At 48.9% G+C, this 26,121-nt stretch overlaps 1 protein-coding gene across 1 annotated transcript in view; it reads right to left on the reverse strand.

Moving 5' to 3' along the window:
- The window catches only part of ENTREP2 (endosomal transmembrane epsin interactor 2), a 78,209-nt gene extending 65,912 nt beyond the window's left edge, over positions 1-12,297 (reverse strand). Inside the window, exon 1 of the mRNA XM_081124602.1 lies at positions 12,241-12,297. The gene's annotated coding sequence lies outside the window, so the exon portion shown is untranslated. The remainder of the gene's footprint in view (positions 1-12,240) is intronic.
- Between the last annotated feature and the right edge of the window lie 13,824 nt (positions 12,298-26,121).

Here is a 26,121-nt window from a genome sequence, read left to right on the forward strand (position 1 = left end):
CTGAAATCAATAAAAACATTAAAAAAATTTTTTTTATTGATTTTAGAGAGAGAAAAAGAGAGAGAAAGGTAGGGGGGGAGGGAGAAAGAGAGAAACATCGATGTGCTGTCCCACTTACTGATGCATCACTGGCCGATTCTTGCATGTGCCCTGACCAGGGGATCAAACCCCCAACCCTGGCCCATCAAGACGATGTTCTGAGCAACCGAGCCACCCGGCCGGGGCGAAACGGCACTGCCCAGTCCCCTGGCGTGGGGAACGCAGGCCTCCTCCTTCCCCGGCGCGTGCTGCCTGCCTGCCCTCCGCAGTGGCCTCTCTGCCGTCTGTCCCACGGGCCCCTCAGCTCGCTCATCGCCTGGCAGGCTGACTGAGCACCACCTCGCCGCTTGGGAGCCCGTCCCAGGCCCTGGGTCCCCCACACCCCCGCTGCTCCTCCCCTCGGTCGCTGCCATTATTTCACTTGTCAGGTCATTTCAGGTCTTTCCCGCATTAACGTGCCTCCGGACGGTTCCCAGACGTTTTCCTTCCTATCCCCCGGGCCAATCACTTGGCTCATTTGCCCGTTGTCACGGTGTTAGCCGTCCCTTGTCATTGGACAGCATTTCAGGTTCCATTAGCCGCGATGCATAAGCGTTAGGATTCTCTCCCTTGTTTCCATCCGATTAAACCCATCCAGGTTCTGCTCTGTGTGCAGCGACTTAGAATCTGCATGAGGGTGACACTTAAATTAGCATGTATTCACTACGGCACATGAATATCGGGAATAAAATGCCCATTTCCCGTTCACTGGAAGGAAAACCCAGAGCGTCAACAAAAGGTCATGTAGCAGCACTTTAAAAATATATTTTAAATATGTCATTTTTTCCCCTTATTGCACAAAAACGCCCGTATGTTACCTCCTAGGTTACTGACAAAGATTCTCTCTTTAGTCTCCAATGAACTGGTGCATTTGGTGGCGTAATTCAGGGGAAAAATGATAGAACTAAGTACTACACACAAAAGAGAACGTGTCACCCTGGCTGGTGTGACTCAGTTGGCTGAATGTCATCCCATGCACCCAAAGGTCACTGGTTCAATTCCGGGTCAGGGCACATGCCCGGGTTACAGGCTCGATTCCCAGTAGGGGGCGTGCAGGAGGCAGCTGATCAATGTTTCTCTCTCTCTCTCTCTCTCAAATCAACAAAAACATTTAAAAAAATAAACAGAATTTGTCATGGAGAGCTCCCCACACCTGTGTGGTAATGAGATGAGCTCCTGAAGGGTCCTGCCTGGACAGGCTGTGTGTCTATGCATGTCAGTAAGTATATGTGTACAGGTGTGCATGTGTGTAACTGTGTACTGTGTATGCATGTATATATGTAAGTATGTAAGAGAGTGTGTGCTTTATGAGTATTCCAGCTTTCCTCCTGTTAACGATTTCTGGTTTCATACCACTGTGTTCAGAAAAAATCCTTGGTGTGATTTCAATTCCTTTATCTAAAATGTGTTTTGCTATCTTCTATATGATCCACCCTGGAGAATGCTAGGTCTGTACTTAAGAACCCATAGCCTGCTGCTGCCGGATGGAAGGCCATGGGTATGTCTTAGGTCCATCCGATCTAAGTCAAGTCCGCTGGGTCTAAGTTAGGTCTGCCTTAGTTAGGTCCATTTGGTTATGTATGTTGGCTAGGTTCATTAGGACTTAACTCAAGCCCAACATTTCCCTGTTGATTTTCTGTCTGGATGATGTACTTGTTGAAAGTGGGGTACTAAAGTCCCTCACTATGACTTCACTCATGTCCATTTCTCCATTTGGTTGTTAGTATTTGCTTAATATAGTTAGGTGTTCCATTGTTGGGTGAATACATATTTGCAATTGCTATATCCTCTGGATGAACTGACCTCTTTATTTATATAATGACCTTCTTTGTCTCTTGTGACAGTTCTTGACTCAAAGTCTGCTCTGTCTGATATAAGGGTAGCCACACTCTTTCCATTTACATGGAACTTCATCTTCTAGCCTCTCCCTATCCGCCGATGCATCTCCTCGAAGCTGAAGTGAGTCACTTGTTGGCCTTGCTTTATTATTTATATAGTTAGGACCCGCTTTATTATTCATTCACCCATTCTATCCCTTTTAATTGGAAATTTTAACCTATTTACATTTAGCGTAATCAGTGACAGGTAAGGACTTACTAATGCCATCTTATTAGTTGTCATTTTTAACTGTTTCTTTTTTTGTTCCTTTGTTCCTTTCTTTCTCCCTTGCTGTCTACCTTAGTAAATTTTTTATTTTTCATAGTGGTCTGCTTTGATTCCTTCCCTTTACTTTTGTGTATCTGATGCGAGTTTTTGCTTTGTGGTTACTAGGAGGCTTACAGAAAACAACTTATATGGACATAACAGTCTATTTTAAGCTGGTAAGAACTTAATTTCAATCACATACAAAAACACTTACCCTTTTGCTCCCCCTCCCAACAGTCTGTTTTTGATGTCACAATAGACATGTTTTGTACTGTGTATCCATTAACAAATTACTGTAGCTATAGTTATTTTTAATACCTTATACCAGAGTTAAGTCATTAACACTCTACCATACTGCAGTGTTGGATTTTTCTGAATTTGACTAAATACTTATTTCCGCCAGCGTGTTTCCTATTATCCCATGTTTTCATCTTACTACTTATTGTCTTTTCATTTCAGCTTGAAGACCTTTCTTTCCGCTTCTGAACTCCATCAGCTTTTGTTTGTCTAAGAAAATCTTCCTTTGTCCTTTATTTCTGAAGGAACACTCCGTTCCCCCCTCCCTCCCACTCTCTCTAAAATCAATGGAAAAATATCCTTGGGTGAAGATTATTAACAACAACAACAACAAAACATACTGGCTCAGCTGCCAGTGGCAAAAAATGACATAAATGGCCTCCTTACCCACAAAGGAGAGCAGACAGACACACACACGTGATATCTCCACGTGACGGAACAACGTTCCCCGCAATACAGGGAATTGACCTAGCGCCACACGCACAACACAGACAGATCCACGAGTATCACGTTGAGTGAATTAAAGCAAGTCATGGGAGAATACAGAGTGTGATTCCATTGATATAAAAGTTCAAACACAATTAAAAAGAATACGTTATCAAGCGACATGGACACATGTGGTAAATGAGTGATGAACCTCAGATCCCTGGTCTGAAGAGCAGCGGAGATGAGACAGAGAAGGGCCCACACGTGGCCCCAGCGCAGGGAATTTCCATTTCTCCTGTTGATTGATGGGGGAATTCAGTTACCTGCTTCAAAGTTATGCTTCATAATCTCACAAACACTCCACTATGTGTCACACATTCATGTTTAATAACATCTTTTTTATTAACACATATTTCATAATGTAAAACTGGAAAGATGAAATATATTTTAAATGTGACTGCCAGGAGAATAAAAAACTAGCTGCCTGCCTTTTAAATATTTTTCAAAAGCATGTAGTATTAAAAAAAAAAAAAACCAACACAGAATAAAAATCAGAAGTACCAAGAACAGAATAAAAATCAGATAAAAAGAATAACTGAAATAATTCGCAAATAAAGAAGAGATTTCACAATATAGTTACCCTAGTTTAAGAAAATTTATCTGTGCCCCGCTGGTGTGGCTCAGTGGTTGAGCGTCAACCCAGGAACCAGGAGGTGACAGTCAATTTCCCATCAGGGCACATGCCGGGCGTTCTGAGCTCGATCCCCAGCAGGGGGCGAGCAGGAGGCAGCCGATCACTGACTCTCATCATTGATGTTTCTCTCTCTCTCCCTCTCCCGTCCTCTCTCTGAAATCAATAAAAATGTTCTTTTTTAAAAAAATAGAAAATTGATCTGTATAAGACACAGAAAATGTAATAAAGACATTAAAGTAAAAATGATACGCCAAGAGATCGGGCAAATACTAACCTAAGGAAAAGGCGAGCGGTGCTCTAGCTTTAGACAAAGCGGAATCCAAGACGGGAAAACATTCCACTGGGACAAGACCACTTTATATTAATTAAGTGGTGCAATCCACGAAACAATGAACACGAGTGAACTCAAGACCCTAAAATCCAAACCGAGCAAAAAAGTGATGAAAAATTAGAGATCGACACAAATCAAGAGACAGCGGGAAGTATTAATACGGATCATGGAGCAAAAAGCTGTTGGTAGAAAAAGGCTACAGTGGCTACGGACGGGGCAGGGCCCTGTGGGTGTTTTCTCAGCTCCCTCCCTGCATTTTCCGCAGGTTTTCTAAAATACATGTCTATTAATCGCACAGCAGGGGCGGGGGACCCATCAGGCCTGTGTTTGTTAACAATACCACCCGGGTGCGAAAGAAAGGCAGACGGACCGTTTCTCTCTTCCTCCTGAAGTCAGTCGGCAAATGATCACTGTGACCGATTTCCAAAACTCCTATTAGTCATTAGGCCGTGTGGCCTACGTGGTGCTATTTTCAATCAATTTCAACCCACCTTTCTATCCACGGTTGGACCAAAGGCGACCCAGCGAAACAATAAAGTCCGATACCTTCGTGCCTTCTTTTCATTCCTAACCAGAATTTTGGTATCTTAATCAAAACCTACGACAACTTGATTTACTACACATAAAATCGGGGTAAAATATGGATGTTCCAATCTCACCATTACTTACTGCAACAGCATAAAAGTACTCGGGGACCAAGGATAAGGTCCGTGAATAATATTCTTCATTAAAGGTGGTTGGATATTTGAAAGAAAATCTGACACCTAATAGCCTATAAGTTACAATTTTTCAAAGCCGTAGAAGCGCAGACAGCCCCTCGGAACAGCATATTAAATTCACGTTCAATTAGCACAGTTCAGCATTTTCGCCCTATGATTTGTATGCCTGGTAATACGTCTAAAATTAACTGTGCCGCAGATGGACACGTCGCATGCTTCTCGGCCATAATAATTTTTCTAATGCTATATCTTTAGAGCGGTAATTGCCTTCGGAGTGGAAGAATACGCGCTCTGAATCTCGGGACACTCCATTTATTACTTCTCTTATATGAGAGCTGCCTCAGCGTATTAGATTTTTTTTCTTTCCCCCCTTAATGACTCTTTTCTATTAGGGGAACATGAACACTCCAGGGCAAAGGAAGTGCATTAGGAAGGGAGGCCGGGATTTCAAAGGTGGACATCAGACAACGCTTGTCGAGAACAGACAATCCAGCCCTGGCTGGCGTGGCTCAGTGGTTAGGGCGTCGGCCTGCGGACCGAAGGGTCGTGGGTTCGATTCCGGAAAAGCGCAGGTGCCTCGGTTGCAGGTTTGTTCCCCGGCCCTGGTGTGTGCGGGAGGCAACCAACCGATGTGTCTCTCTCACGTCAATGTTTTTCTCTCTCTCTCTCTCCCCCTCCCTCCCTCCCTTCCACTCCCTCTAAAAGAAATCAATAAAATAAAATAAAAAAAAGAACAGACTATATAGCAGATCCTCCATTTCCTCTGAACTCTGGATGCTTTCGAGGCATCTTTATAAACGAAAGGCTTTGAGATTTGCAGGGCTCGTCGCTAACACAGCGAGTTAAATTGCCAACGCAACGAAACGTACTAATTAAGTCAGTCGCTGCAACACCTACTCTTACGGAGTCGCCTCCTACCTCCTCCCTGGTCCACTTCGCCCCACCAGACACCCTGCTTAAGCCACCTGGACCAAGGCACAGAAGGTCCCCTTGCTTTGACAGCTACGCCCTCTTTTTCAGACCATAGCATCAGGCGATGAGGTCAGTGCTGGGGCCAAAGGACTCCCTACAGCCCCTTAGGGTCAAGGAGATGGCTACTGAAGTATCACCAGGAAGGGCTTCTAAGAAGCTCCTCCGTGGACAGGCGAGGCGGTCGGGGACAGTCACATCGCCCATCTCCTGATGCTGGTGGTGCCCGAACACAGGCTGGAGAGAAGATTTAAGAGCCAGCTGGTGTTTCAACCCCACCAACCCCCAATGCCTACAGTTGGATCTCCTCCTGGGCCCTTGGGCCTTGTACTCTCCTCGCTTCTTGGCTTCGGTGGATGTTGTTCTGCTGGCCTAAGGGGCTCCACTCTGCGATCCGCCTGCCCAAACTCCACCCGTCCAAAGGGCAGGCCGAGTCCCGCTGTCACCGGCCGCTGCATCTAAACCCGTCCCTCCCCCCTTCAACCCCGGGGGAAACAGCAGGTCGCAATGCAAAGAGCAGGCCCTTTGAACGCAGAGGGGCCCAGAGCAGTTACCGCCCTGGGGACCGCGGCCAGTTCCACATCCCATTTGGAAGGGACGTGTCCTTCGCTTGTGAGAGCGGAGACCCGCCTTGCAGGGCTGCTGCGAGCTGACACGTACAAACAGCACCAGGATGCATCACATTTCTCTTTCTAGATAAAAACTGTAACACAATTCATTTCTTCATTTACTAAGTTCTAACTTGCAACTATTTTTTTTTTATCTTCTATTACTACTTTCCTATTTTATGGCTATTTGTTTCTGCAACTCCTACCATCTCACCTAGGCTCTAAGCTTCTTGGAGGCAAGACCACACCTCGGGCTTCCGTTTGCAACTCGTGACACAGCTCAGCGCCTTGCACAGCGTAGGTCAGTTCCCGGGAGGGCCGCTGTGGCACCCCAGGCTCGGAGCCTCAGCACGTGACAGTTGTGAGGCCTACTGTGCGCTGACCATGTCCTTTACATGTCCCTTCCAAACAGAGAGGGCACAGAGCCGGCTACGAGGCACACCGCCCTCCGCCCAGGGCCTCCCACGTCAAGGTCACCCGCTGAAGTGCCCCCGGACACGACACGGGGTGGGGGGGGCAGACTCCTCCCTCCTGGAAACAGCCTTCAGCTTCCCGGGCGCCCACAACGGGAGGCATTACGAGGTTTATCACAATCAAAAAATGCATCAGGGCCTGGGGGTCCCACCACACGCAACTCGCCTCAGGGCGCATTAACCAATGGATTACAAGCAAACCACTCGAGTCATATACGGACAGACACACAGAGTCCAGGACCCCGTCCAGGGGCTCTGGGACAGCTGTAACACGGAGGTCTGGGTGCTCCCCCGAGCCCCCGAAGATGACCTCACCGCCCCAAGGTCTCTGCCTCCCTGAGAAGATTCGCAATAGCCATTCAGAAGCCACAGCCGGGGACAAGCCTGTCACGGTCCTTTCTGAGGCACGACCATCTCCTTAGGTGGCTCTGTCTACCTGGTTTTTAAATTTCTTATTCAAGCTCATTGTCCGTTGCAAAAAAATATGTTTGTTTGTTTTTTTAAATTGCACTTATTGGGGATAACAAATTGGGGTTAATAAAACCATACAGGTTGCAAGTGTCTAATTCTATATAAATCATCTGTACATTGCATTGTGTTCACCACCCAGGTGAAGTCTCTTTCCGTCACCATTTGGCCCCCCTGCCTTCTTCCACCTTCACCCACCCCCTTTCCCTCTGGCAAGCACCACCCTGTTGTCTGTGTCTGTTTTCTTTTTTTCAAAAAATACGGTTTATTACATTTTCCGTGGAACATAAGCCCCATGAATCAACCTAAAAGAGCTGACACTTAGAACTAAAGTGATTCTTGTGAATATAAATGACTGCTGTGCTTTCAGAGAAAGGGGTGTTTTGTCAACGGCCGTTTTTAATTTCGCTGGGTCTTGAGTGGTGTCCTTATGCTGGGTTTTAGTTCCTTCCTTTCAGGCTCCGTTTTCTGGCGAGACTCTGTCCCTGATGAAACCGAACACTGCTAGTAAATTTACAGACAAGCATATTAATCTATTTTCACAAGAAGATGGGGCTTTTAAGAAACTTAAGCTGCTTTCTTTTTTAATATTTTCCTTGTTTAAAAAATATGTTTTTATTGATTTTTAGAGAGAGGAAGGGAGAGGGGGAGAGAGAGAAACATCAATGATGAGGGCCATCGATCGGCTGCCTCCTGCTCGCCCCCTGCTGGGGATCCAGCCTGATGTGCCCTGACCGGAAATTGAACCCGTGACCTCTTGGTTCATAGGGCAACACTCAACCACTGAGCCACACCAGCTGAGCTAGGCTGCTTTCTTAGCAGAGTAAAATTCCATTTATTTTAAGGACCTGTGTACACTCCCCTTTCTTATACTATTTAGCACTTAATGAATGAAACCTTCGTCTTCAATGTGCTCAAGTAAAATACATTCCCTTGAAGAGAGGCCACGATCTGACTATAAGAAACCCCCACAGTGGGTTTATAACACAGTTTCTGAATAAATAATGATGCTGAATCCATTTCCGTGAAATATGTTAACCTTTAACTCACCTATATTTTTAAACAGCACTTTAAAGTTATATTTGGGGTCCATTCATGGGCTTGAGAGAAAGCCCCACAGGCTTCCCACAACCCACAGGAAAAGTTATAGTGACTCATACATTCCCCCCCCCTCCAAAAAAAAACATGGCCAAATATACGAATCTGTAGTGAGACCGGGGCTGAATATCTGATGGGCACAGCGGGAAACATATCTGTTAGTACAGAAATTCAGAGACACTTTTAAAGAGAAGGTAATATATGCAGCATGAGCTGTTAAGCTTTCTTATACTGGAAAGTGATCAGCATAGTAATGAAGAGAGAGAGAGAGACACACACACAACCCTGATCCAGGCTGAAGTTCATTTGTCATCAGGGCCAACTCCTTGGCATCCGCGTGTCTCATTAAATACCGCAGTCGAGAAAACCAGAAATTACAGAATTCAAGCAGAAAGGAGAGGCGATCACAGCAATTCTTCTTTCATCAGTTGCCTGTAGGTTTCCAATAAAATGGACACTATGATAAGAGTCAGGCCTGGTTTCTCTAAACCGGGCACTAAGTAGCAAACTGTTATTCCCACCACTCCTGGGACAGCGCCAATGAATGAGGCGGCAGAGGACTGGAAATGTCCTCACAGGGGGCCCAGGACAGTGGCCCAGCCAGTCACGGCTCCTGGTGCGACACACATGGGTCCATCAGGGCTAGGACGCTCCCTGCGGCTTCAGAGCAACCCAAACGCCTGCTGGAACGAATCCAAAGCTATGGGAGCCTCTTTGTTGAGAAAAGAAAATAGGGAGAAAAAAATCTTCCTCTATTTGGCTGCTTCCATCAAACAAGAAAACCATGAAATAGTGAACTGGACGTTTTATTGAGCGGGATGCTACGCTATAGTCAGTTAGTCTGAGCTGCCAAGGAAGCCACATTTCTGCCTCAGAAAACTAAACAAGAGGGGTTTTTCCTAGTAAATGTAAAGGTCTTCAGTAAGGCAGAGTGATTAAGGGAGGAGCCCACGGGGCCGATCAGAAGGTCAGTCTCTCTCTTAAGGCCTTCAACTGATTGGACGAGGCCCACCCACAGTATGGAGGGCAATCTGCTTTAATGTTAGCAGATTTACTGATTTAATGTTAATCTCATCTAAAACATACCTTCTTTTCAACATCTAAGCTAGTGTTAGGATGAACATCTGGGCACTGTGGCCTAGCCATGCTGACACATAAAAAAGTAACCAGCACAACAGACTGCCATAAATATGACCAAACCAAGTTCTATCTGAAATAACGCCAGCACCCTCTTGGTCATGTTTTTCTGGGGAGCCCTAATACATCTTTATATTGTGGATTTTCCTCCCATCAATATTTTACTCCCCTTAGAATAAAACTAAATCCACAGCAATAGTCATGGTTCAGAGACTGAGCTTTCCTAAATGAATCAAAAGACTGCAGTGTCATGGTCAACACACACAGAAGAATGTTCTTATGGCGCAGACAACTGCCCTCCTCTGCAGTGTGGAGCTGCCTCTGGGAAATGCCTGTTTAGAGACGGATCACCTTTCCCAGCTTCCTTCCCAACTAGGCAGGGCCCTGGGACTAGCTCTCCCCAGTGGTGACCTGCCTACAAGCAATGAGTGTCACTTTCAGGAGGAAACTAAGAAGCTGGTGCTCCTTCTCCCTTCTCTTTCCCCTTTCACTGAAATGCAGAGGACTCCACAGGCCCAGGGAATTGTGGGGCCCCAGCTGGAAGCCACCAGGGCCTCTAATCACCAGTGGAGCGGAGCAGGCCGCTGCCTGGAACCCCCACCCTGGACTGGGCAGGAAGCAAACTTGCATCGTGTTAGCCACTGGAAGCCTGGGGTTTGTTCGGCAGCCTGTCTTACCCTAACTAATGCCCTGCCTCCCTAAGTAAGGGAGTGTCGGTCAAGCTAGAGGAACCCCTAAGCCTCCACCTGGGACTTGGGAGGAAATAAATCAATGGGAAGTGAACGCTGACTGTCACCCAGAGAGTGGCTGGCCCTACCCTGATGGACAGGGGCTGCTGATGGGCATTTTGAAAGCTCTGCTGTAGCAGCTGCAGCTACTGCTGTTCTCTCCCCCCCCCCCATCCTAGAGTGAGGCCCTGAGGCCCCACTGCTTTGGCTTCCCCATGGACACATCTGGGCCACACCCACAAGGAGTCCTGACTCCTCCTTGTCAGCTCTACGTTGCATGCACCCTTCACAGTGACATGCCCAGGCCCCTGAAAATCTCTGTCCTGGGTGGGTGGGTGCGTGGGACAAGGAAGGGATGGCACCCATCACACAGCCACTCCCTTGTGCCTGCCTCAGCCAGGCGATGCCTTGTTTTGTGGTCCGAGGGCTTCGTCTGCACTTTGGGGCAGGGGAAGAACAATGGAGCTGACTGTCCCTGATGTCCCTGAGGGAACCCAAAAGCCATTCCACAGCCAAAGGACCTCAGGCCCCAGCCAGCACGCCCACCACCACTTCCCACTGCACGAGCAAACCAGCTTCTGATACCGTCACTGGGTTTTGCTTTAAATAACCCAGCAGGGAGTTTCCACCACGCAACATGCCAATGTTATCATTTGTTGAAGACAAGTGGAGGGTCCACGCAGGTTCATTATACTAGTCTCTCTACTTCTGTGCATGTTTGCAAGTTTCTATTTAAAAACATTTCTGAGCCCGGCTGGTGTGGCTCAGCAGTTGAGCATCAGCCCAGGATCCAGGAGATCGCGGTTCGATTCCCGGTCAGGGCACAGGCCCGGTGCAGGATCCTCGATCCCCAGCAGGGGGCGTGCGGGAGGCAGCCGATCCATGACTCTCATCATTGATGTTTCTCTCTCTCCCTCTCCCTTCCTCTCTCTGAAATCAATAAAGATAAATAAAAATAAATAAATAAAAACACTTTTGAGAAGGAGATTCTCATCTGAGCTGACATATTGTGGGGGAAAAAATGTATCCACTGAATTAATTCCCGGACTCTCTTCCCGGCGCCTAGCAGGTGTCACGGTTACTCTTGGGAAGGAGGAGGGATCACAACGCCCAGGCCTGGGGTATCTTCACTTAAAGAGGAAAATATAAATCATTCATTGCTACAAAAGAAGTTAAAAGCTACGCCGTCCCTTCCATTATCCATCAGAGCCCGGCAAACCTCTCCCGCAGCACAGATGCAGACACATAAATATATTCATGTGAACGTGAGGCCATGCCGACAAAGCAACAGATACAAACTTGCTGGGGTGCTTTTGGGGTGAAGCAGCCAGCGTCCCCTTTCCGTGTCTCCCCAGCTCGATGCCAAAGCAACGTGAGAAACCATCCCAGCGATACTCCTGTATATATATATATATATTGATTTTGAGAGAGAGAGGGAGAGAGAGAAACATCGATGTGAGAGCGAAACAGCGATCGGCTGCCTCCTGTGCGCCCCCTGCTGGGGATCGAGGCCGCAACCCGGGCATGTGCCCTGACCGGGAATCGAACCGGCGACCTTTCGGCGCAAGGCAAGAGCTCAAGTGAGCCACACTAGCCAGGGTGGGTGATGCTCCTTCCTTCACGCTTCCACTCCGACGGACATCACCGGCACAGAGATGCACAGTCTCCAAAACACACGGAGAGCTGACGTTGCCTGCCCTCCGCTAAGACCCGTCCCGTCTGGGTGATCACACGTGAGCGTGCTTACATGCATGCACGTTTCCACGTTTAGACAAAAAAATGCTTGCACCTATGCTTATTAAAATATCTTTGTTCACGGCATGTCCTCGTGGGCGGGCACAGGAAGGCAGCAAACGGAAAGAGGAAGGCACGCGAGCCTCTTAGGCAGACAGCTGAGTGCCGCTCTCGGAAGTGCGGCGGGCCACCCGCATCGTGGTTACCCCTCCGGGCGCTGAGCCGGGTCTGCTTTCCCCTTTCTGCAAAGCAGCCTGAATTCTCACCTTTAAAGCGCTCGCCCCTCTGCAGGCAGCCCTGTCCCAAGGCCACCACGGAGAGCAGGTGCGACTTACCACGAGGGACAGAGGCCTTTTCCAGGAGACGACGCCAATGAGTCCTGACAGCAGCACCTGGAAAGACAAATGGTGCAGGAAGGTAAGACGCTGGGAAACCTTTAAGGACCAATCGAAGCGGCATCGACCGCCCTGCCTGATGAAGGATCACTTCGGGGACGCAGTGCACACACGAGCAGGCTGCAGGGAGGCGCAGCACCGGCCACCACGTCCACAGCCCGCAGGCACTGCAGGGGCGCGCCGGCCTCCCGGGCCCCAGGCGCTCCCGAGAGGGGACCCATGCCCGGGCCCAGGAGCGAAGGCGCTTTCGGAAAGAGCCTCCACCAGGCCCCTGGCTCCACTCTGGCGCTGGGAGTTATGCGGCTGCGTATTTCAAACTCACAGAGAGGCCTGCAGACGCTATTTTTGGGAAAGCGGAGCTAGCCCCCCGCCCCCAGGTCACCCAGCCCCCTGCCTTCTCTGCGGGGCGTTGTGCCGAGCGTAAAGCTTGCGGCGATTTGCGACCGCGTGATGGAAAACTAAATTGTTACGGACTGAATGTTTGTGTCCTTCCCAAGTCCACACGTTGAAGCCCCAAGGGCCACTGTCCTTGTATTTGGAGATAGGATCTTTAGAGGATAATTGGGGTTAAATTAGGTTGTGCGGGTGGGGCCCTCACGACGGGATTGGTGGCCTTATAGGAAGAAAAAGAGAAAGCCATCTTTCTCTCGTGGCGTACACACCTTGGGAAGGCCGCAGGGGGACACGGCAAGCAGCTGGCACTCTGAGAGCCAGGAAGAGACCCTCCCCGGACCCTGACCCTGGCGGCACCCCGATCTCGGACCTCCAGCCTCCAGAATGGTGAAAAAAAATAAACTTCTGTTGTGTAAGCCACACAGCCTTTGATACTTAGTTACGGCCACCCGGGCTGCCTAGTACACGAATACACCCAGAATACAGCGCTAGCCCCCCGTTCCCAAACACCCACTCTTTCCCTGTGTCTCCCCAGGAGACTTCCTGGCCCCTCTGGTCTAGACACTCCAGCACCAGCTCTAACTAGGGAGGGGATGAATGCTACTTCGCAGAGGCCTTCCCAAGCCCAGATGCTGGCAATCCTCCGTGAGGTCGCCGGTTCCAATCCTGGTGACTGACTAACGGGTGCGGCGCATTCCCTGCTCGGAAACAGTCAGGTCTTTTTTTAAATCCTCACCTGAGGATATTTCCTCATTGATTTTTAGAGAGAGTGGAATGGAGAGAGGGGAAGGAGGAGGGAGAGAGAGAGAGACATCAATTGGTTGCCTCCCAACCGGGAGTAGGGATCAAACTTACAACCCAGGTTAAGTGCCCTTGACTGGGAATCGAACCCACGACCCTTTGGTGCGGGGGCGGGGGGGCGACGCTCTAGCCACTGGGCCCCCTGAAACAGTCGGGTCTCCGTTTGAGCTTGTTTTGCCCCATTCCGGCTCCGGGCGAGGAAGACGCGGCCTGTCATGGCATCTGTCCTTCTGCAGGCGCACTTTGCGTCGGGAACGGAGTCGGCCGTGACGTTACCACGCCTCCCCAAACCCCCGGCCCGTGTCATCCACCAGGAGCGTTATTCAAAGGCCACAGCTGACCGAGAGTGAAAGAAGAAACCGCGAAGGGGGTCGGAGAAGAGGGAGGGAAAGCTGAGCAGCTGTGAGAGAAACGCCGACAAGGACGGGAGAGGCTGATGCCGCCAGGAGACGGGAGGCTGCACTTCCCAACCGCCTGAGCGCCGTCCTAAGGGTGTCATCCTGCTCTCTCCCCCCTTCCCACCGGCCTAAACAGAGGCAGGAGATACCATCAGAAACCAGAACGAGCCCGGCCGGGCCTGGCTCAGCGGGTGAGCGTCCACCTGGGATCCAGGCGATCGGGGTTCGATTCCCGGTCAGGGCACAGGCCCGGGGTGCGGGCTCGATCAATGGCTCTCTCATCATTGATGTTTCTGTCTCTCTCTCCCTCTCTTTTCCTCTCCCTGAAGTCAATAAAGATATATTAAAAAAAAAAAGAAACCAGAAAGAACGTCCTGCTATAGAGGCCGAGGACAGGGGATGGCAGATGGCCGGGAAGCAGGGGATGGCAGATGGCCAAAGGCCTGCCCGTCTGGGGGGCTGGTCCTTAAATCTTGCCCTCTAAAACGGAAACGTCCTTTCAGTGCCCGAAATCAAGGACTCTGTTCGGATCTTCAAATCCGGTTCAAAGGCAGCCTCTTAGGTATTGACACGAACCCTCCCAGGACGCGGCTCGGAGGCTGAGGGCGAGACGGATGTCGCAAAACACCTGGCAGGCGCCCCCCGTGGCTGCAGGGGCGCCAACTGACCACTGTGTTCCCCAGGCATGTTGTCTGAGGGACTGTTGGTGCAAAAATGGGGCGGACGGCCCTGGCCGCGTGGCTCCGTGGCTTCGAGGGGTGCCCCGTACACCACAAGGCCGCGGGTTCGATCCCCGGTCCGGGCCCACGTGGGAGGCAACGGATGGATGTTTCTCACGTCGAGGTTTCTCTCTCTTTCCCTCTCCCTTCATCTCTCTCTCTCTCTCTCTAAACATCAATAAAAACATATCCTCGGGTGAAGATTTAAAGAAAAGAAAAAAAAAAGCAAATAAAATTCTGAGCTGCCCGGAATGAGAGCAAGTCCATCAACCTCTGTTTGCCTGAGCTGCGTGTGCAAAACGTTTCCTTGGGTTTCGTGACGCGGGCGACCCTCCCCCTTCATCCTTTCTCTGATTTGTTTTCTTTCTGTGTGGGTTTCTTTGCCCCGGCTCCCTGGGGACACATGGCAGGGCTCACTCGGCTACGGGGGCCCTGGGTCTTCTGTGTCCACCTCAGCTCCCTGCTGGGACACGCACACGTCTCTGCAGCCACTCGGGCCGTGGCTGCCGCCTCCCTCCCTCAGCTCGGGGTTCCCTGTCCCAGGCTTTCTTGTCCACCCTGTGGTTCCAACTCCCTCCACGTCCTTTCCCGCTGGAGGCTGCAGCCAGACCTCAAACTAGAACCTCCACAAAAAAAGCCACCTTCTATTAAAAAAAAAAAATTTTTTTAATTGATTTTTTTTAAGAGAGAGAGAGAAACATCAATGTGAGAGCAAAACACCCATCGGTTGCCTCCCATATACACCCCCACTGGGGACCGCGCCCGCAACGTGGGCACGTGGCCTGACCAGGAATCGAACCAGCGACCTTTCGGCGCAGGAAACGACGCTCAGCCAACTGAGCCACACCGGCCAGGGTGGGGAACTTCCTTCGAAATGTGTAACGTTCTGCGATCTTAATCTTTAATCTGCTAAATGTGTTATGCAAATGCACTGCGCATGTATTACATCCCGGCTTAAACTATGCATATCACCCTGAGCCTGTAATTCCACCATTTCTAAGAATTCCAGGTATCGGCCGAAGTGTTTTTATGATTTGGAAAATGAGGAACGACCTGGGTGCTCGGCAAGAGGAAACTGCCTGCCCTGGCCGGTTTGCTCCGTGGTTGGAACGCTCTGGCGGGGGGCACGCCTCCCCTGGTGTGGAGCAAATACAAACGCCCACCCACACGGACATCGAGGAACCGGCCCCAGGTCCCTAAGGCGCTGTGATGCCCTCTGGAGAGCGGGATTTTCATTCCTTCCTTCAACTTTTCTATTTCCCGTGTTTTACACAGAAGAGAAAACACGCTATTAAAACTCAAGCCCGCGACAGCCGGGTCCGCCTTCCGAGAGGCAGGCACACCCACGGAAGCGGGAGGTGACCCCTGCGACACTACCTTCCACGGGTGGGGGGTAGGTGGGGTCCCCGAATGCCGAGCTCGCGCTGCAGGGCTGAAGGCTCTCTGCGGACTCACGGCCACAGGGCTGAGGAAGGGGGCAGGAGGCCAGGCCCCAGCCTGCGACGGGGCCCACGGTGCTGGGGGCTGCTGCTCCCCGGGAGCCCTGGGGGTTTAAGCCACACACGCAAGTCGCAAAGGTGAAGTCCAGCCAGGGCCCAAGGGCATCTAAGAGCCTCCTGCCCTCTCCTCTCAACCCACCATGGGAAAGGGAATGCCAACCGGGCAGGTACGCGGCCCAGTTTGGGAAAGAAGGTTACATAAACCACATGCAAATCATTTCCATTCTCTCCTTTTAAAAGCCTCCTCTTTGCGCAATAAAAACAACGTATTTGTTGACACAGCACATTAATTCCATTAAAACCGCATTAAGTATCAGGAAAAGCTATCCGAGTGTAATTACGCCGGTGAACCCGCGGACCCGCGTCAACTTCTAAACCCACTGGAGTTACGGTCGGAAGCGAACCCGCCTGGCAGACGCATCGCGGCTTCACTTCCGAGTGGTTGCGACAAAGGCCCACTGTTCTAACGCTACGAAACCACGCGCTATTTATGCAAACCCCAAAATCTCTTCCTGGAAGGGCCTTGGCCCCGGTGTCCCCGGAGCCGGCCTGTTCTCGGGGCCAGGCCCTCACTGTGCTCCCGAGTCCTGGCTCCCCGGGGTCCGTCTCCCCAAAGCGCACTCCATCCTCGGAATGCCTGCCCTGAAGTGTCCCCTAAATTCCCCAACATTCACAGTTGCCCCCCCCCCCCCGATCAGAGCGCCCTCTGCTGTCCAGACCTGGGCACCGCGGGGCCCGCAGGCTGCCAGCCTCCCTGCCTGGGCCCTTGCAGCCTCCGCCCCCAGGTGCCCCTCTCCTGTCCCCTCCCAGGCCACCCATGACATCGCGAACTTGACAAGCAGAATATTTCTGAACAGGTTTCTCCATATACGAAGATTTTTCTGACCCAAGTGGTTCTTTTACCTGATTGGACAAATCCAAATCGTTCCCCAGAGAGGCTGCCGGGTGGGGTTGTTTGGGTTGTTTCCTCTCGCATTTCCTCCCCACGTGCCCACGACAGACACGGGGAAATCCACACGCCCTCTCGCCCCTCCCCGATTCCCACGCGTCTGTTCCCGCGCTGGGGGGCGATGACTATGGGCGCGCTGCCCAGAATGGAGCCGCTGGAATTATGATCCTTATAGCGCCTTTTAAAAATCACATTTCACTCTTTCATTGGAGCCGACTGCCTCCCATTTCACTTCCGTCTTGTCTATATTTATCATAAACTCACCCCGATCGCCCACAGGCCCGAGTCTCTGTGTCTGAGCACATTGAGGGCTCCACCTTCTTCGGTTTTCCGGCCTGAGCCCCCCCTGAGGTCCTCCACCGCCTGCTCCTCTTAACCTGGCCATGCCCGTGGCCTGGGGCACCACGGCTTCCAGAAACATCCCTCACCCTGGACTCCCCGTCCTCTCTCCCCTGCGGTGAAGCCACCGTGTTTTTTGCGCCCGTGGATTTTGTTTTTCTCACAAATTTATTAGCAGATCATCTGATAATGTTTAGGGAAAGGGCTCCTAGCAGGTAAACTTTGGAGGCTCTGCGTGTCTGATACACAGAAATAGAATTTCTAGGGTGTAAACCGCTTCCCCTCAGCACTTTGTTTACTCGGCCAGTCGTTATAGCTGATTCTTGAATCTATTATTTCGATATAGGTGGATGGCCGTACTCCCAGGCCAATTCCGTGATTTATCTGGTGTAGCAGGTTATTTTTCAAACGGTATCTCTCTGCTACCCTGCTGTCTGTTTCTCTGGCTTTTATTTTATTTAGTTTTTATTTTTTTAAATATATCTTTATTGATTTCAGAGAAAGGAAGGGAGAGGGAGAGAGAGAGATAGAAACATCAATGATGAGAGAGTCATGGATCGGCTGCAGCCCGCAACCCGGGCCTGTGCCCTGACCGGGAATCGAACCCCGATCCCCTGGATCCTAGGCCGACGCTCAACCGCTGAGCCACGCCCGGCTGGGCTCTGGCTTTTGATTTAAATCCCTACACAGGAAGCTACAATTTCCAAAATACACTGTGACCGGGGTTCACCAATCACGACCCCTATGTGCAGTTCTTGGCTCACGAACCATCTCGGCACCTCTTCCTACCAGATTCCTACCAGATTCCGTCACAGCTTTGAAAACTCTGCCCAGCCCTGGCCGGTGTGGCTCAGTGGGTTGGGCACTGTCCCTGTGCACCGAAAGGTCGCCAGGTCCACTCCCGGTCGGGGCACATGCCTGCGGTGTGGGCTCAATCCCCAGTAGGGGGCGTACAGGAGGCGGCTAATCGATGTTCGGCTCTCACATCTCTCTCCCTTTCTCCCTTCCTCTACCTCTAAAAATCAATAAAAACATTAAAAAACAAACGTGGCCTAGACTTCTTAACACGACGTTGGCTCAGGGAATTGCAGAAGGGGGGTGGAGAGCGCCTGGTTAGCTTCACCAAGTAGAACTCGAGAGACAGCTGTCATCACAGACGTTCACCGCGATCCTCTCTCAGCACTGACTGTGAGACGCGGTCACTGACTTGGAGCCGCGTCTCCAAGATGGGACACAGTCCTGTGAATCGCGGAGTCGGCACCGGAGGCCTAACCCGTGCCACGGAAGACGCCACGCGGACAGAATGAAAAGCTCAGCCACAGAGCGAAATCCACGCTGGAGAAAGGCCGTCTGGAGGGCCCAGGCCTGCGCGCCGTAATCTGAGTTGATAAAAGACACTTGCGTCCTGGCCGGTGTGGCTCAGTGGTTAGAGTGTCGGCCTGCACACCAAAGGGTCGTGGGTTCGATTCCCAATCAAGGGCAGGTACCTGGGTTGCAGGTTCGATCCCGGCCCTGGTCAGGGCACATGCAGGAGGCAACCAATGGATGTGTCTCTCTCACATCGATGTTTCTCTCTCTCTCTCCCTCCCTCCCTCTGTCTAAAAATCAGTGGGAAAAAATATCCTTTGGTTAGGATTAACCAAAAAAAAAAAAAAAAGGTTAGAGAGGGACTTTCATGTGCTTGACATATATAAATAGGGTATATTATCTTGCAAATATAATTCAAATATATTTTCCATATAAATCATCCCAAATCAAGATCTGATTTTCTCTAATAGCTCTAGTCTGAACTGGAACGAACAATTACAAACAGGAGTAAAAAAAACCCACAAAACCATGCACTCACAGCTTCTTTAATTGCATTTTCCGGAAAACTCTGCAGTTCTATTTTTATTATTTGATTACACCAGCCATACGGCCATGCTCCACAAAAACAATCACGCGTTACTCAGCGAAAAAATCGGAAGGGGACAACCCGCAGGACACCAACAACTGTACGAACAGGAACAATGTAGGACATTGTAGAATAACAATGATGTACTCGGCATTTAGAGCGAACACATTTTAAAGACATCCTACCACGGAGCCGCACTACGCAAACCAAAAATGCACGGGGAGCCCAGGATTTCATCAAAATACTGCCGGAGGCTCTCGGACAGCTTTAGCCTCTCTTTCTTGAAGCGCTTTTGTCCAAATGTCTATCAAGCGGGTACGTGGAATGGCGGGGATAACACAGGAAAGGCACACAGGTGGCTGTCCCCTCCTGTGACCTGGAGCAACGAAGCTCATCTACACAGCACCGTCCCAGCCAAGGGCAGGCGGGGCCTCGGGGGCCTCGCCGCCGCTCTGCAGGCCCTGGTCCTTGGAGCCAGCGGGATGAGTCCTAGACAGAGGCTGGCCAAGGCCACAATCATGTCGGAAAGAGAGGAATGGAAGAGAGGAGGGTCTGCGCCCTGCTTAGAAATGTGAAGATGTGCTACCGGCGAGGAAAAGCCTGAGTCAAAGGTGGTTGCCTCTGGGCAAGTTAGAGCAGGGAGCTTCTGGGTTTTCCTATTTGCAATTTGACTTTAAATATATATATATATATATATATATATATTTACATATTTACATATATATAAATATGTATATTTAAAATATATATTTAAAATATATAAATAAACATATATATTTAAAATATATATTTAAATAGATATATAAACATATCTATTTAAAATGTATATATGTATACATTGGTGTATGTATACATATATAAATACATGTATTTTAAAAATGTATATATATATTTTATTGATTTCAGTGAAAGGAGAGGGAGAGAGAGAAACATTGATCAGCTGCCTCCTGCTCGCCCCCTGCTGGGGATCCAGGAGCCTGCACCCCAGGTATGTGCCCTGACTGGTAATCGAACCGCCACCTCCTGGATCCTAGGTTGATGCTCAACCGCTGAGCCACACCAGCCGGGCTTGACTTTTTTTTTTTTAAACTATGTCCTTCTTTTATTCGATGACACACGTTTTTAAAAAAGGTATATAGGTATATTTTTTTTTCTTAGTAACATAAAACTTGAAATGCTCAAACCACGTAAAACCAGTATCTGTAACACCCGTGGGGAAACGGCTGATCCTTCTGTATTTAAATTTGTTGAGAGTGTCAACTCTCCTAAATTATGCCAAAGCTCCCAATCTCTCCATTTTTCATGGTACCGTGGGGAAATGCAAATCTGATTTTTCCTTCCCCCTAAACCACCAAAAGGATTAAGAGCAGTTAATTCCCTCAATTATTATATCATGAGCAATGTACTAAGTACTGGACAGCAGCCAACATCCTTCCAGATGCTGACGATGGCGTGAGGTCCTGGAAAGGACTCAAAAGGAGGGCATGCCACCTGCATGGCCCTGAGCAAGTCACCTCCAACCAAGAATAAGGACCCTGCAGACCTCATATCTGGTCCCTGCCCCTCCCTGGGTATTAGCAATCCTATGACATTTTCAGCTAAAGTCCCTGAATTACAGAGGAGAAAGAAAGGTTCGATTCTTGTATTTGAAAAGAAGAGACAGCAGGGCAAAACCTGGGAGTTTAGAGGGAGAAAAGGCGGCAAGTTTACATATTAAATTGGAGAAAAGAAAGAAAGAAAGATCCCCGGTAGCTGTAAAGCCACAGACGTCTAGAGGTTTCTAACATTAAAATTGCTGGCTCTCAACTGTGTCAGGGAAATCCCCCAGACACCACCATCGCCCCTACAAAATCATCAGTAAATTTGTTTTCTGGATGCTTCAGAAGAGATGCCTTTATATGGACAGACCAGGGTGGATGGAAGGTGACAGGGACTCACAAAGGTTTTGAGCGTCCAATTTGGATAAGACAGGCAGTGCTCAAATCCCCGAGCATGGGGATTTGAGACGACAGACCATGTAATCTTGGTGAATTAGAAGGAAAGTATGGAAAAAGCTTAGGAAAGCTTGGCCAAGCGAACAGAGGCAGGCCCCAGCCAATCAGACCAGATCTCGGAGGGAAAGAGGTACCTGGGTGGGAACTGAGATACGTAATCAAATGAATAATTCTGGGATAGATGAGTGTGTCTCTGAAGGTTTCCCACAGAATACTAGTTTCTCAAGAAACGCATCTAAAAAGGGTTGCAGCCCGGCCGGTGTGGCTCAGTGGTTGAGCATCGAGCTGTGAACCAAGAGGTTCCCCAGTTCGATTCCCGGTCAGGGCACATGCCTGGGTTTCGGGCTCCATCCCCAGCAGGGGGTGTGCAGGAGGCAATCAATCGATGACAACTCTCACTCATGCATGTTTCTATCTTTCTCTCCCTCTCCCTTCCTGTCTAAAATCAATAAGAACATATTTTAAAAAAATTTTTAAAGGTTCCCACAGTCAATGAAGTCTGAATCCACGATATCGTATGTCCCTTTCATGACCAGGCGCAGGGCACGTGAGACCAACAAACACTGAGACGTTCTAGTACACATCGCAGGAAAGAAGAAAACAGTCCAACCTCGAAGAGCTAGGCCTTCCCCAAATGTGACCTTGGGATCTTTTTTTTAATTCAAAATACATATTTAACACCTTGCATAAGCAGCCGTTCCCTGCACATGTTACAGGAAATTCGGGCATAGGAAATTATAGCGGGAATTCAGAGAGATAGGGCAGAGCGGATTTTTTTTCAAAATGGAAATAGCTTTCCCTGACTATATAAGTAATACATACCCATGCTGCTAAAATTACACAGTATGAAAAATTAAAGGGAAGAAAGTAAAATTTACCCATATTGAGTAGACACAAACCAATGGCAATGTTCAAGTGTATTTACACATAATTTTTTTCTGTTCATAAAGTTCATTTTTTAAAAAGACTAGGTTCACAGTAGAGTTTTTTTTAAAAATGTATTGTGGTCCGACCCGTGTGGGTCAGTTGGTTAAACATCCTCCTGTGAACCAGAAGGTCACGGTTCGATTCCCGGTCAGGGCACAGGCCCGGGTTATGGGCTTGATCCCCAGCAGGGGGCGTGCAGGAGGCAGCTGATTGATGTTTCGCTCTCATTGATGTTTCTCTCTCTCTCCCTCTCCCTTCCTCTCTCTGGAATCAGTAAAAAACATATTTTTTAAAAAAATGTACTACGGACATCCTTCCTCCAATGGTGGCCACTTAGACTGTCTCAGGTTCTCCCTGTCATGGAAAAAGATCTCAGTTAATATTGTTGTTGACTCTCTTCCACCCTTTTGGGCAGGTCCTAACCTCTCAGGTAAAAGAGCCAGTAGAGGCTGTAGGATGCCTGGACAACTAATCACCCAAGCGCATTGATGACAGCGAGAAAGGGGGCTACTGATTTATTCATTCTGATGTTAACCATGAGGCAGAAAGCAATGCTGGGCGGTGCCCAACCCCATGTTTTCCAGCTCACAGTGCCTTGAATTTCCAGCTCGAGCTTTTCTGCAAGTTGTTCTTTGTACAAATTCCTACCAGATCCTTCCCCAGTTCCTCCCTCAGCAGTCGTCACAGAATATCAAGTCTTTATCATGTCTGTGTCTCCAAGCATCTTCTTGCCAACCGAGTCATGTTCTTCTAATTCTACTGACTCAGTACATTCTGTTTCCACCATCAAAACCCATCGGACAATGTATTTCCAAATATCTTTGGTGATGATTACACTCTTATTAGTAGTTTTAAATTATTTCTTCTGTTTAGAATTATTTTTATATTGTATTCTATTTGATCTTATATTGATAGTCGTGCTCTCTTTTTCTTGGCCCTTTTCAGATATTTCTTTGCATATGCCCTAGTCTGTTATTTTAAGCATGTTTTTTGGGTCAGTAGCATCGATCTGACTTTGGCTTCTGTCCCACCCAATCCAAAAGCACTGCCTTTTAATACGGGAATTTAAGCAACTTACATTTGTTGGGGTATCACTAACATATCTGATGTTCTCCCCTGCTATCTTATTTTTATGTTTGTTTACTACATTTTCTTATCATTTGTGTTTCTAATTTTCCTGACTTTTGCTATTTTGGTCAACTTTTCTATTGGTTTGTTGTTGTTTTTTCTAGTCATTTGGAAATTATACATCTATTTTCTATACAAACTTTTAAACACCTATTTTAAAGTATAGATCTAACATGTGTATCAATAACACATATACCTACAGGCCTGACTCAAGATAGCAAGATTTTTCTACTCCACCCTACCTCCTAAATTTTCTTTTCTTTTTTTAAATATATCTTTATTGACTAAATTTTCTTGAATGACCACATTAGCATCAACGATTCAAACTTAGCTACATTTTCTTGTTTTAATTGCTTACTGCAGCATTATTTATACCAGTGCTTCTCATTTCTCAATTTATTGTTATTGAAAATATTTTACATTTTGCTTATGTGCTTCCAGTAATTTCTTTTTTCAGAAATGGAATGCAGAGACTTTAAATTATATTTCTGAAGATATCTACTGTTTGCTCATTTACGTGAATGAGCTTAGACATCTCACATACAGAAAGCCTAGAGGAATTTGCTTAACAATCTTTTTCCTTCTAAAACAAATAAATGTCGCTGCATTATCTTCTAGCGTTTCGTTTTGAGGACATTCTCTAAGATCTCTCTACCTTGCATGTGCAAAACTGACATGGAGATGAACAAATTCATCACAACTTAAGCAGTATACTCCCTGGCTCTCTGTGATACGCACCTAACCTAATTAGTATACGAATTAACTTTCGAATGGGACATCAAGTGAGAAAACAGACATGTTTAAGAGTCAATGGAGTAAACTAACAAAGCCAAAACCTGGGATGGGATGTCCATTCCTAATCAGTTTTTTTCACGAGAAGTTTTTGAACCGCTAAACTCTGGCGCGCTTAAAAAATATATTTTCATTTTTGAAAGCATTGCTTTTCCATTTTTCTTAAGCGGTCTTACCAAGAGAAAAGAAAAATTTCCGAATTGTTTAAAGATGCATGATTAGGACACAGAATGTAAGCTGGCCAGTGTTCTCCGTCCAAGCCCATTATTTCCGAACGTGTCACTATGTTAGAAAGAGCACGCAGAATGGGCACATTTCATAACTCGGGGGTTTCCTGCACCGCCACTCACCAGCTGAGGTCAAAGTTAGTCCAATGAAAGCGTCAAGATACAGCGTCACATTTAGAAACCACAAAATACAGAGACGGAGCAGTCAGTCACCCTCGATGCTTGCCAAATGAAAAGCTTAAATATAGTCTGGGGTGAGCAGAGCCACAGGCAACCACTTCCACGGCTCAGAGGCCCATGGAATCTCCGACGTGTCAGGCGGCCACTCTGAACGTGCTCCTGAGGGGTGCCCCCAGCTCTGTTTTCACACTCATCTCCCAAATGAGAGGTCTTCTCCGTCCCACGTGCAATGTTGACACTGAGTTTTGGGATTTGGGTGTCCTGTGCTGAAGCTGGGATATGTCATTTCTATGTATACCCCACAGCACATTTAACCCATGAAAAATGCCACCTCCTTCCTTGGCTTCAGTCCTTCCTCCCCTCTGTCCTGACTCAAGGTCACGCAGGAGAGCAAATCAGTGTGTGGTTGACACCTACAGAGAGCAAGGGTCTGAAACTATTTGCCATGGTCTTCAGAGCAGTAACCAGGTAACAGCTTTAGAACAGGACTGAGCAATACCCAATCTCATGACTGGGGGTGCTGGGTGAAGGTGGAAGTCCCATTAAAAGAGCCACAATGACAGGTCACCCCAATCGGCGGGGCTGCTTCAGTCACCCGTGCCTGAGGCAAGGCCACGAAGCCCTACCTGCACTTTCTCTGACTCGCAGAAGCCTGTATTCCCCACCCCAACCACATGGACACGCTGTCTCTACCGAGAAGTCAGATCTGAGGGGAAAGTCTGGGAAATGCAGGACGTGGGGACTTCTGCTGAGCACTCTACGCAGGCCCTAAGCCCACTGGGGACTTGGCAGGGGACACGCAGATTCACAGAGATGGATGCTTTGCCCAAAGCCAAGGTGGGGCAGGCAAAAGACAAAGATCAGGGCCCGGCAGCATGGCCCATGACGTCCCTAGATACAACTGATGGGGTGGCCACACCAACAGCAACCGGAAACCAACTTCCAGGTGACCTCAGGAACACAGGAGGAAGTGGGGAGAGACAGGTTAGAGGTCCTGACTGCTTCTCCTCCTTGACAGAGGCTCTTCCCATGGCTGGCTCCACCCATCATGCAGGTCTCAACTCAAAGGTCACCTGGTCACAGAGAGGCCTTCGCTGAGCCCCAGTCCAAAGCAGAGCCCTGGCCCCTGTCTACTGCACTGCAGTTTAATGTCCTTTTCAATTTAATTTCTCCATGTGAAATGGCTTACTTATTAACTGCCGTCTTCCGGCTCAAGAATGTAAGCTCACCAGGCAAGACCTGATCTTTTTTGTCTAAGGCTATGTACCTCCAGCTCCTAACATGGGACATGGCACACAGCAGGCACTCAGAGCATGATGGATGGATGGATGGATGGATGGATGGATGGATGGATGGATGGATGGATGGATGGGTGGATGGATGGATGGGTGGGTGGATGGGTGGGTGGGTGGATGGGTGGGTGGGTGGATGGGTGGGTGGGTGGATGGGTGGGTGGGTGGGTGGGTGGATGGGTGGGTGGGTGGGTGGGTGGGTGGATGGGTGGGTGGGTGGGTGGATGGATGGGTGGGTGGGTGGATGGATGGGTGGACGGATGGGTGGGTGGGTGGATGGATGGGTGGG

The sequence above is a fragment of the Miniopterus schreibersii genome (genome assembly GCF_964146895.1).
Source record: "Miniopterus schreibersii genome assembly, chromosome: 22".
Lineage (NCBI taxonomy): Eukaryota > Metazoa > Chordata > Mammalia > Chiroptera > Miniopteridae > Miniopterus > Miniopterus schreibersii.